This window comes from Monodelphis domestica, chromosome 6 (genome assembly GCF_027887165.1).
Source record: "Monodelphis domestica isolate mMonDom1 chromosome 6, mMonDom1.pri, whole genome shotgun sequence".
Lineage (NCBI taxonomy): Eukaryota > Metazoa > Chordata > Mammalia > Didelphimorphia > Didelphidae > Monodelphis > Monodelphis domestica.
Window position 1 is genome coordinate 97017607 of NC_077232.1, and position 10347 is coordinate 97027953.

Consider the following 10347-nt stretch of genomic DNA (forward strand, 5'->3'; position numbering starts at 1 on the left):
CTTTCCCCAAAAGAGTTGTTGGGAATGCTGTTGTTGCTGCATTTATATAGCACCTTAAACTTCATAAAGTGCTTTCCTTAGAGCAGCCCTATGAAGAAGGTGATAAACAGAATTATTGGGGAGTAGTAGTCTAACTTTATAAGTAAAGAAATAGAGGCTTATGTAGGTTAGGTTATTTCTCCATGGTCATACTATAAATGCCAGGCACAGGATGCAAACCCAAACTCAAGGGTCCTGGATCTATGGTTAGCAATTTTTCATTACTACTAGGAAAATGTAAAGCTTATATAGGTCTCTGTGTTAATATAGATTTTATACTAATGTAAATTAGATTATAATTGCAGATGCAGAGTCCCATATGCCTACTTTTCTATCTGCACAAACAATTTTATGTAGATAATCTGTGCATGCATCAGAAGATTATTTGAATAGAAAAGGTAGACTTTTCTTAGCAATATAGTGAGTCTGTTGATAAGCTGTGTGTCAGGCACCATATTTCGTGAAAATACAAAGAAAGGCATCTAACATAGTAGACTATTCACCATCACACAATTGACTGAGAGTTCTTGAGAATAAAAGATTGCTCTTAAGTGGTTATTGGTATAAAGCACTTGGTTTGGTAAAGCAAAATGCTGAATTAAATACAGGACAGTATTTGCATTCTATCCATATGACATCCTTGAAAATATCATGGGAATAAACTTGTCTGGTGACATTGATCATTAATATCAACTGAGACATAAAACAGAGTTTGCTGAAGGTGTGTATTGTAGAAGAGAACGAGAGGAAGAAACCAAGTGGAAGAGGTATTCCCTAAGATGATGAGTCTTCACATTTCAAGTTTGTGATTACATGAAGCCCTAGAATTTTGCAGATTGGTTCAACTATTCATATGAAAAAAAATAGATGAATAATTTCCATTGTCCAGACCTATGTGTAGTTGGACAGACAACACTCATTCATTAGTCTATGAGTACCTCCATTCAAGTACACATATATGTGTATGTGTGAGTATGTCTTGAGAAGACACTGCAAATAGACAACAAGTAGAACCCTAAATTTAATGGGACTACAGAGGGCTAGATTGCCTTTTGGAAATTATTAAATTAATTTGAACATACTAATCTTCTCCATGGAACTAAGGTAGGACCAATACATTTTCAGGTATACTGTATGGCTCTGAGTCACAGAACACAAAAGCCTCCAAAGAATGAACTTGAAGATGATGAAAGGGTAAATGAAAGGTACATGGTAGGCATGAAGACAAATGAAAGGCAAGAAAATATGCAGAAGAAATCTAAGGTTCTGACTTAGCATCTTACACACAAAAACTGGAATGATACAGAGTAGATCAATAACCTCTGTGCATGATGGAATGCAAATGCATGAAATCTTCCATATTTTTGGACTCAGTATGCAGATTGAGATGTGTATTTTTTGGATAAATAGTATAGGGTTTATTTTTTGCTCAGGAAGGCATATTTGTTAAAATGTTTTTCCCCCAATGAAAGAGTAGGTGGGAAGGAAAGGGAAGAATAAGCATTTTTATAGCACCTACTATGTGATAGCCACTGTACTAAGTGCTTTAAAAATATGATGTCATTTGATTCTCACAATAATCTTTGAGTTAGGTAGTTATCTCCATTTTAGTGATAAGGAAACTGAGGCAAATATATTTTCCTACACTTACAGAGCTACTGAATATTTGAGTTCAAATTAAAATTCATATCTTCCAACTCCAAGCTCAGGTCTGTATCCAGAATGCCACTTGGCTACCTAAAGTGAGAGAAAGAAGATAGATTTTTGTTCATTGAAAAAAATTAAATTTTTAAAAAATTATAGTAGAGATTGGAGGTATTGAAGGAAACAAAAACAAGTGAGGCATCTATGAAACTAATTGTTAAACATGTATTATATAATTTTGAAAAGAAATGCAAACTATAATGAAGATGTGTGGTTTTTATATGCAACTCTTTTTTGTATGAGGAAATGGTCATGTTTATCAAGTACAGAATCACAAAAAATACAATTTTTAAAGAATAAAAAGTAATATAAGGAATGTTATTAAAGGAATGTATGGTAAAAAGTAAAGATGGATTGATGTCAGCGCAAGAGTGAAGCATAACTAATGCAAGCTCACAGCTTCTGTTGATACCCCTGAGAAGTTGAATCCTTTAGAAATCTCCCCAATGTCCCCCCAAATAGCATATTAGCTATGCTCCATGGGGTAGCCTCTTGAGAGAAAGTGGAAAATAATAATATAAAATGGGCAAACAGAGGTGGATTGTGGACTGATTCATCCATTGAAGCAGGGATGCCTACCATGATGAGGTCCCAGATACATGAACATTAAAGAACAAATGGAATGCTAAGTGCTATTAAATCATAGAAAAGGAGATCACTTCAAAACTGGAGATCCAAGAAGACTTCACAAAGGAGCTGGTATTTGAGATGGGATTCTTTCTTGATCATTTTAATACCATAATGCACTAGTTATTCTGATGGTAGATTCACAAAAGAAATAACAGTCCCTCTTTTCTATGTTTGGAGGCAGAGTGAGTTCTATTTCTTCATACATGTGTCAGAATGAGGAGAGTGTGGATGGATGGTGGCCCATAAGGAAGTAGTTATCTGGGTTCCCAGGTGTGAATCTCATTTCTGTATTACGCTATGAATTTTATGTTTTGCACTTAGATCAGATTCAAGGAAGGCCATATTTCAGAATTACTTATCATCAGACTGGCTAGCTAGCTATTAGGAACATGACCCTCCCTCCAGAGGAGTTTGTAACTGTCACATTTTATGCTTCCTGAGTGTCTCCATGAAAATTAATTCCCACTCCATTCCCGACACTGCAGTTACCTTCAGTTCCTGGATAATCCAGCAAAAAATGATCAGCCAATTCAATTCAAGAAGCATTTATTAAACACTTGCTATATGTAAGGCATCACTCTAAATTCTGGGGACACAAAGGCAAAATTAAGGAGGTTAAATCCTCCAACATAAATTGTCAAGGAAAAAATCACCTGTATTGCTATCTCATGTTTCTATGATGTTTTAAGATTTGCAAAAGTCTGACCTCACAACAAATTCATGTGGGAATGTCCTTCCCATTTTCAATTTGAGGAAAATGAGTTTTAGGGGGACAAGTAGGAACTGAACCAGTGGTTTTTTTTTTCATTTTCATATTCTGAACCCTGAGCATGATGACCTCCATATAATTGTCTCCTAACAAATGATCATGGGACTTTAATTTCTTTTGTAGTCAAAAACCTTATGAATTAATTATGTGAACTCAAGCTTAGTCAAAGCTCAATAAGCTTTCTGGCTTTAGTTTTCTTAACTGTAATTTTTATTTAAAATTTTTATTTTATTCCAGATTACATTTCAGTACAAGTTTCAGTAATCATTTTCTGACATTTTTCCATCCATCTATGTTCTCTCCCTCCTACTCCTCCCTCTTCCCCAAGATGTCAGGTAATGTACTATAGGTTGTACATATGTTATTATATAATACATATTTCCACATTAATCATGTTGTTAAAGAAGACACATATTGCTCACAATAGAGAAAAATTTTGTGGGGGAAATAAAGTGAAGAATGGCATGCTTTGGGCCTTTTGCTAACATGATTGGGGATGTAGACTCTTAAGTGATCACCCTAATGCAAATATTAATAATATGGAAATAGGTCTTTATCATATGTAAAACCCAGTGGAATTGCTTGTTGGCTACAGGGAGGAAGGGAAAGAACATGAATCATGTAACCCTGGAAAGATATTCTAAATTAATTAATTAAATAAAGACTTTCAATTAAAGAATACAATAAAATATTATTCAGAGTAGATAAAAAAAAAGAATGGCATGCTTCAACATGTATTGAGACTCCATCAGTTCCTCCAGTGGCAGTGGATAGCCATTTTCATCATGAGATCCTTGGAGTTGTCCTGGATCCTTGCATTGATGATAATTGTTAGGTCATTCACAGTTGATAATTGTACATTATTGTCACTGTGTACTTAACTGTAAAAAAATTAATCATGTCAGACTAGATGACATTTAAGGTTCTCACTGTCCGCTTCTGTGATATGTACATGATTTGATCACAGACCCAATAGAAGAGTTTGAGGTAGGGCATGTTCAAAATTCAGAGAAGGTAGTCTTAGTGTCCCCATTTTACAAATGAGGAGACTCAGGCTTAGAAATGTTGTGATTGGTCAAAATAGCTGTGGAAAGGTGCCATTTAATTATTCTCAAACTACCATCCCATGTTTTTCTTCTCACTTCAAGTGATGAAGGCTATGTCAGGTCCATGGGAGAGCTACTTTAGTTGAATGCCCCAAAATAGTAAGCTATGACTTGAAGCCTGGAGCTATTAGCCTTAAATTTCTGACTTACGTGGATGTATAGCCAATTTATTTTTCTCAGAAATAGTTCAGTGACTCATTTTGTTCTATTATTTTTTGATAATTACTTTATATGTATAAATCTCTGGAGTTGCAGAAGAAGGTTATAGGGCATTAGACTAAGGTTGTCAGAATAACAATATACATAATTATAAACAAATTTATGTGTGACAAAACACTTGCTTCCTAGCTATCCCAGATGTCATAGCTGGTTTGGTATTAACCAAACTATTTTGTTTTGTAAAAAATAAATTTATATATTTAATAAAAATATTATATTTTATAAGGTTTATTAAAGATCATTAAAAATCAAGGAATAAAGAGGTTACAAAATAAAAACCACATGCCCATGGCTGGTTAGCCATTTTCAAATGTTCCCTGCTTTACCACCATTACTGCTAATACTACATCTTTCAAGAAGAGAGAGAGAGAGAGAGTGGGAGGTGTTACTGCCAGTTAAATACCAATTGTGATCTCACCAATGTGGAGATACAGGAGAGATTATAGGGAATTCTGGGAAATACCAAGGATTTCTAGGGAATGAAGTCTAAGGTTCAAAATCTCCATTTATATATATACCCCCTGAGACCCAAGAAAGACTAGTCTCTTCAGTGGGTCTTGTAAACATACCAGCTATGACAATACAATAATTAGAGGATAAAAGAAAAAGAGAACAAAATCAATCATTGCTAGACGCATTGACAAAAAGCCAGTTAGGGGGCAGTCCCCTTCAGCATAAGAGTATATGTACAAAACAAATGCATTCAGACCCCACATAGTTCAAATCACCCCATACCAAAGTTTACTCTGGATCTTCTGGTGCAGCTTGTGGTCTGTGGAGGCATCTTCATGGTGTCTTCTCCAAACAGTTCACTTTCTGGATTCAGAGAGGTAGCGTGTTTCTTAACCTAAAATTACTCTCAAAAGGAATTAAAATTTTCCAATTTAAAATAATAATTATAAATCCCCCCTGAAGAGGGTGATGAAAAACCCAGGGATCACTTAGGAATGCATGACTAAGTTATGAGGTATGTGAATCAAATGGCAAGATGAATAAAAAATATCAAAATAAATCCAAATAAAAAAGATAATCTCTGAATGAAATATAGACTATCAAAGTCTTATGTGTAAAAATTCTAAGTAAAGGGAAAATAAATCTGTAACAGGTCCTTGAATCAGGGCTCAATTAAAATGATTTAAGCAATCTTCTGGGGAATGAAGTCTAAGGTTCATAATCTTCATTTATACAGTTTGGTCCTTCAAATACTGTCATCTTTATTTGATAGATGGGAAATTGAGGTTCAAAGAGGTTAAAGAATTTATATACAGTGAGCAATAAAGTAAAAAAGGAGATTTAAGCAGATTTCTGATGTCATATAGAATGTGTTTCCCACTATTGTTATTTTTCTGGGGTTTTTTAATTGTGTCCAACTCTTTATGACACCATTTGGGGTTTTCTTGGGAAAGATACTGGAACAGGCTTGCCACTTCCTTCTCCAGCTCATGTAGAGATGAGGAAACTGAGAGAAATATAAATGACTTGTCAAGAGTCATATACTTATTAAATATCTGGGGTCAGATTTAAAATCAGGTTTTCCTCACTCAAGTGTCCCTCTATCCCTTGTATCATCTAGCATCTCTCTTTCCATTATATTCTGCTATTATTAAGAGATGGGTTCTAAGGGAAAAAAAAAGATTATTGAACGTGGTGAAAGGTTGGAGTGAATCTAGGAAAAAAAGAAGAATCAATAAGAATTCCAAAGTTTCCAGTTTAGAATAATGTTGGTGTCAGTAAGAGAATAATAGTAATAGCTAGTATGTACAAAACACTTTAAAATTTATGCATAGAAATTGATATTTATTATATACTTTAAGTAGTACAAGTATCATTATCTTTGTTTCATGGATGAAGAGATTAAGGCCCAAAGACTGAGGCTCAGTGATTTCTCCAAGGTTGAATTTGTTTTAAGTGGTAAAGTTAGGATTTGAACCCATGTCTTATGACCTCAAATTCAGTGCCTCTTCTATTCTACATCCCACCTTCATAAGAAAAAGGGAATTAGGAAGGACAGCTACTTTGTACAAAAATATTTTTTACCATATAATTGGATAATTTTTTCTAAATTCTTATCAATCTCTGAGTAAATTAGGATCTTTCCAAAAATTCATATCTGTTTTTTTTTAATTTAAAACCCTTACCTTCCATCTTGGAGTTAATACTGTGTATTGGCTCCAAGGCAGAAGAGTGGTAAGGGCTAGGCAATGGGGGTCAAGTGACTTGCCCAGGGTCACACAGCTGGGAAGTGTCTGAGGCCAGATTTGAACCTAGGACCTCCCATCTCTAGGCCTGGCTCTCAATCCACTGAGCTACCCAGCTTCCCCTTTCATATCTGTTTTTAAAAGTATAGTTGTCTGGTTTGCTTGCTTGCTTTTCTATAAGCCAACTATGGTCTCAGTATCTAAAGAGCAGGAAGATTAAGAATATTATGAGGTGGACATGATGGCACATGCCTATAATTCCTGATATAGGGAGTCCAAGACTGGCAGATGTTTTGATGTCATGAATTTTGAGCTGCAGTAGAGGTGATCTACAATAACTTCAATATTAATATGTTCATAGTTGGGATGTGGCCCCCCACCAGCTTGCCTAAGAAGGTATGAACTGGCTTAGGTTGGAAACAGAGCAGGACAAAACTCCTTTGATGACTAATGATAGGATCAGGATCATCACTTCTAGTCTGGATGAGCCAGAGAGATCTGATCTTTTAAATAAAGAAAGAAAATATAATGAATTCAAAATAATTCTTCAGATGTCAAAACTCTACCAGTCCCTAAGTAATCAGTTAAAATAACTATAGAAAGTGCCATGACAAAAAGAAATGTATTTAGACACATTTTTCCCAAGCCTTTGTCCCCTAGTTAGTTTGATTCATTAGAGTCCCATATTGATGAAGCCAAGGTCATAGGTTCATAGCCATGAAGTCAAATTGACTTTTTTCTGTATTACATTCTTTGGTAACATTCATAACTCTGACCAGTTGTCTTACAAATGCTTATCATTCATAGGGAAACTGGGCACAAGAATGTGGATAGATCCATGCATTCCATCCCTATTACTGGAAAACAAAACTTCAGTGTATATATTTTGCTAATATTAAGTCATTTTCATCATTTTTATGTGTGAAATATAGAACCCATTAAAACCTTTTTAAAAAAATTCTCATATGGATTATTCATCATCTAGATCTCTCCCATTCTGGGACATGGAAGTTAATTTTTGATGCTGGAATTAAATCAACACAATGACAAGCATATATCAAGTGTCTATAATGTACCAGGTACTGTGCTAAGTGCTGGGAATAGAAATAGAAAAAAGCAAATCCATGCCCTTACATTCTAAGGTAGGAAAACAACACTTAACAAGAAGCTGAAAAGCAAGGTGTGTGATGGGGAAGAAAGTTCTCACAAGAGCATGCTATAGAAAGTATGGAGAGTCGGGAACAGGGTCCAGAAAGGAATGAAGGAGTGAATGTATCTGCCCTGAGAGTGCTTCCTTAACAGAGACATTCCAGAAAGAATTAACTGATGAGAAGAAGAGCTTTGGGGGCCCAAGGACCTTCGAGTATGAAAAGTCTGTAGAGGCAAAGCCATCTGCTAGGTTGAGAAGACTGCTACAGTATGGTGTCAAAAGTGTCTTCTTGGATGAGAAGGTTTAGAGAATGATGGAGAAAGAAATCTACAGACTTGAGTGTGATGCGAATTGGAATGAAGCAGTGAACACAGTCAAGTTACCAGGTCTATAAATTGCAAAATTCACCTTCTTTCCACTTTCGAAGGTTGGTATACTTTCCTATCTCCATGTTCCAAGAACCTCAAATATTCTCCATAATTTCTCCAAGATCACCAAATGCAAGCATGACTAAGCACGTCAGTAAAGTTCCACCAGGTTCCTGAGGATGTAACTGATATGGGGCTAGAGACTTCAGCTAATTTATAGCACTTTGCTACGTTCTCACTCTCTCTTCCCCTGCCTTGAAATTCCTTTCCTTTATAGCTGTGTTATTCTACCATGTCTAGTCTGTATATATTTCTCTATTATAAATAAACAAATCATTAGTCAAGCAGATAGACGTTTTCCTCTGTAAACTATTAATATTAGACAATGGAGTCCCATCAATAGGCTTATCCCTGACTTGTTTGGGTTGTTCTCTCTAATGAATAATCTTGGTGATGAATGTAGAATAGAAGAGCTAACTTCTTTCAAAGCTCATTTGCTCTGTTACTAAACAGCACTCCCCTTTTACCTCCCCTCACATAATCCCAATGAAAATTAAAGAGATTATGCACTTTCTTTAAGAGCTATATGTAGATATGTACACATATTTAGTTATACTCCTAAACATATATAAATACATATGCACACTCTTATGCATGTGCATGTATATATATACATATATATACACACACACACACACACATAATATATACATTTTTTGTTCAGTGATTTCATTTGTGTCCTACTCTTTGTGACCCCATTTGGATCTTGGCAGAGATATTAGAGTGGTTCACCATTTCCTTCTCCAGCTCATTTGACAGATGAGGAAATTGAGTCAAACATGATTAAGAGACTTTGCCAGAGAAGCTCAGTTAGTAATTGTCTGTGGCCAGGCTTGAACTCAGGAAGATGAGTTTTCCTGACTTCAGACTCAGCACTCTAACCACTATGCTTCTTAGATGCCTCATTTATATAACCATGTACACACATGTATGAGAATATATGTACAAACTATATACATGCATACATATGTACATGTGTACATTGTGAATCGAAAAAAACTGCTCAGACTGTACCTTAGAAGATTTGGTTAAGCTATTCCCCTATTTTCTACAATGGAGGTACTTGGTCAGGAATGTATTGGGAATTTTAAAATTACTCCACCCTACTCATGACAATGCCTTAGGGGAAGATAAAGTTGTAAACTCCTGATGTAACAATGAAAAAGTCCCTAAATCATACTTATAGTAAAGCTAGAACCTTAAACTAGGTCTATTTTTAGATCTAATACAAAAGGGTGCTAAGTACCTATAAAGGTTAAATTAATCACTAAAAGGTCAAGCAACTTACAAAACACAAGCTTAACAAAAGAGGTATGAAGTTTTAGTCTACCCAGAGAAGGTGAGAACTAAAGAATGTTGTGAACTAAGAATGGTCAGTCCTGGGGGAAATGTCTACTGTGATTGGTAGATGTGAAAATTTAGGGGAGGTGACACAAGAGAAAATTTTCTTTCAAAGGAAGGAGCTTGAGGTGGAGTTTTTTTTAGTTGGAGTTTGGAGTTAGTTGGAGGAGCTGGGTCTCTGAAACTCAGTTCAGGAGTTGAGGATTTCAGTGAAGGACTGGAGTTTTGCTTGGGACAAATCTTGTAGTGAGTGATTAAAGACTGACTAGTCTCTCTTAAGACTCAGGCCTCGGTCATTTGGCCTAGGCCATTCATACTATATTTCTCTTACTCTCTCTCACTCCCTTTCCTTAATTCCTTCATTTTTATTAATTAAAAACTCCATAAAACCCAGCTGACTTGGGTATTTTCATATTTGGGAATTTTTCCCATGGCGACCACTTATTTTTGATTTGAATCAAGACACTAAAAATTATCTTTACAGTTTTGGCAATTCACAGTCTTGAAACCCACATTTTCGCGGTACACAACATATATGTGCAAGTAAGCATATACATATATTAACCCAGCTGGAGTAGCAAATTACCCAACAAGCATTTATTAAGTTCTTCAATGGCACTGAACAAAGTGCTTTGAGTACAAAGAAAAGCCAAAGCCAGTCCAGGACCTCAAGGCAATGAGACAGAGATGAGGAAGGAAAGTAATCCAGAAATAAGAGACAGTCTGAGAAAATGGCCAGAGTTGAAAGATGGAGTGTCTTATT

The 10347-nt window shown here is 35.5% G+C and overlaps 1 non-coding gene across 1 annotated transcript; it reads left to right on the top strand.

Moving 5' to 3' along the window:
- Positions 1-1299: 1299 nt before the first annotated feature.
- LOC130455345 (U6 spliceosomal RNA) lies at positions 1300-1405 on the top strand. The gene has a single exon (XR_008913252.1). It is a non-coding gene; the product is annotated as a U6 spliceosomal RNA (small nuclear RNA).
- Positions 1406-10347: the final 8942 nt, after the last annotated feature.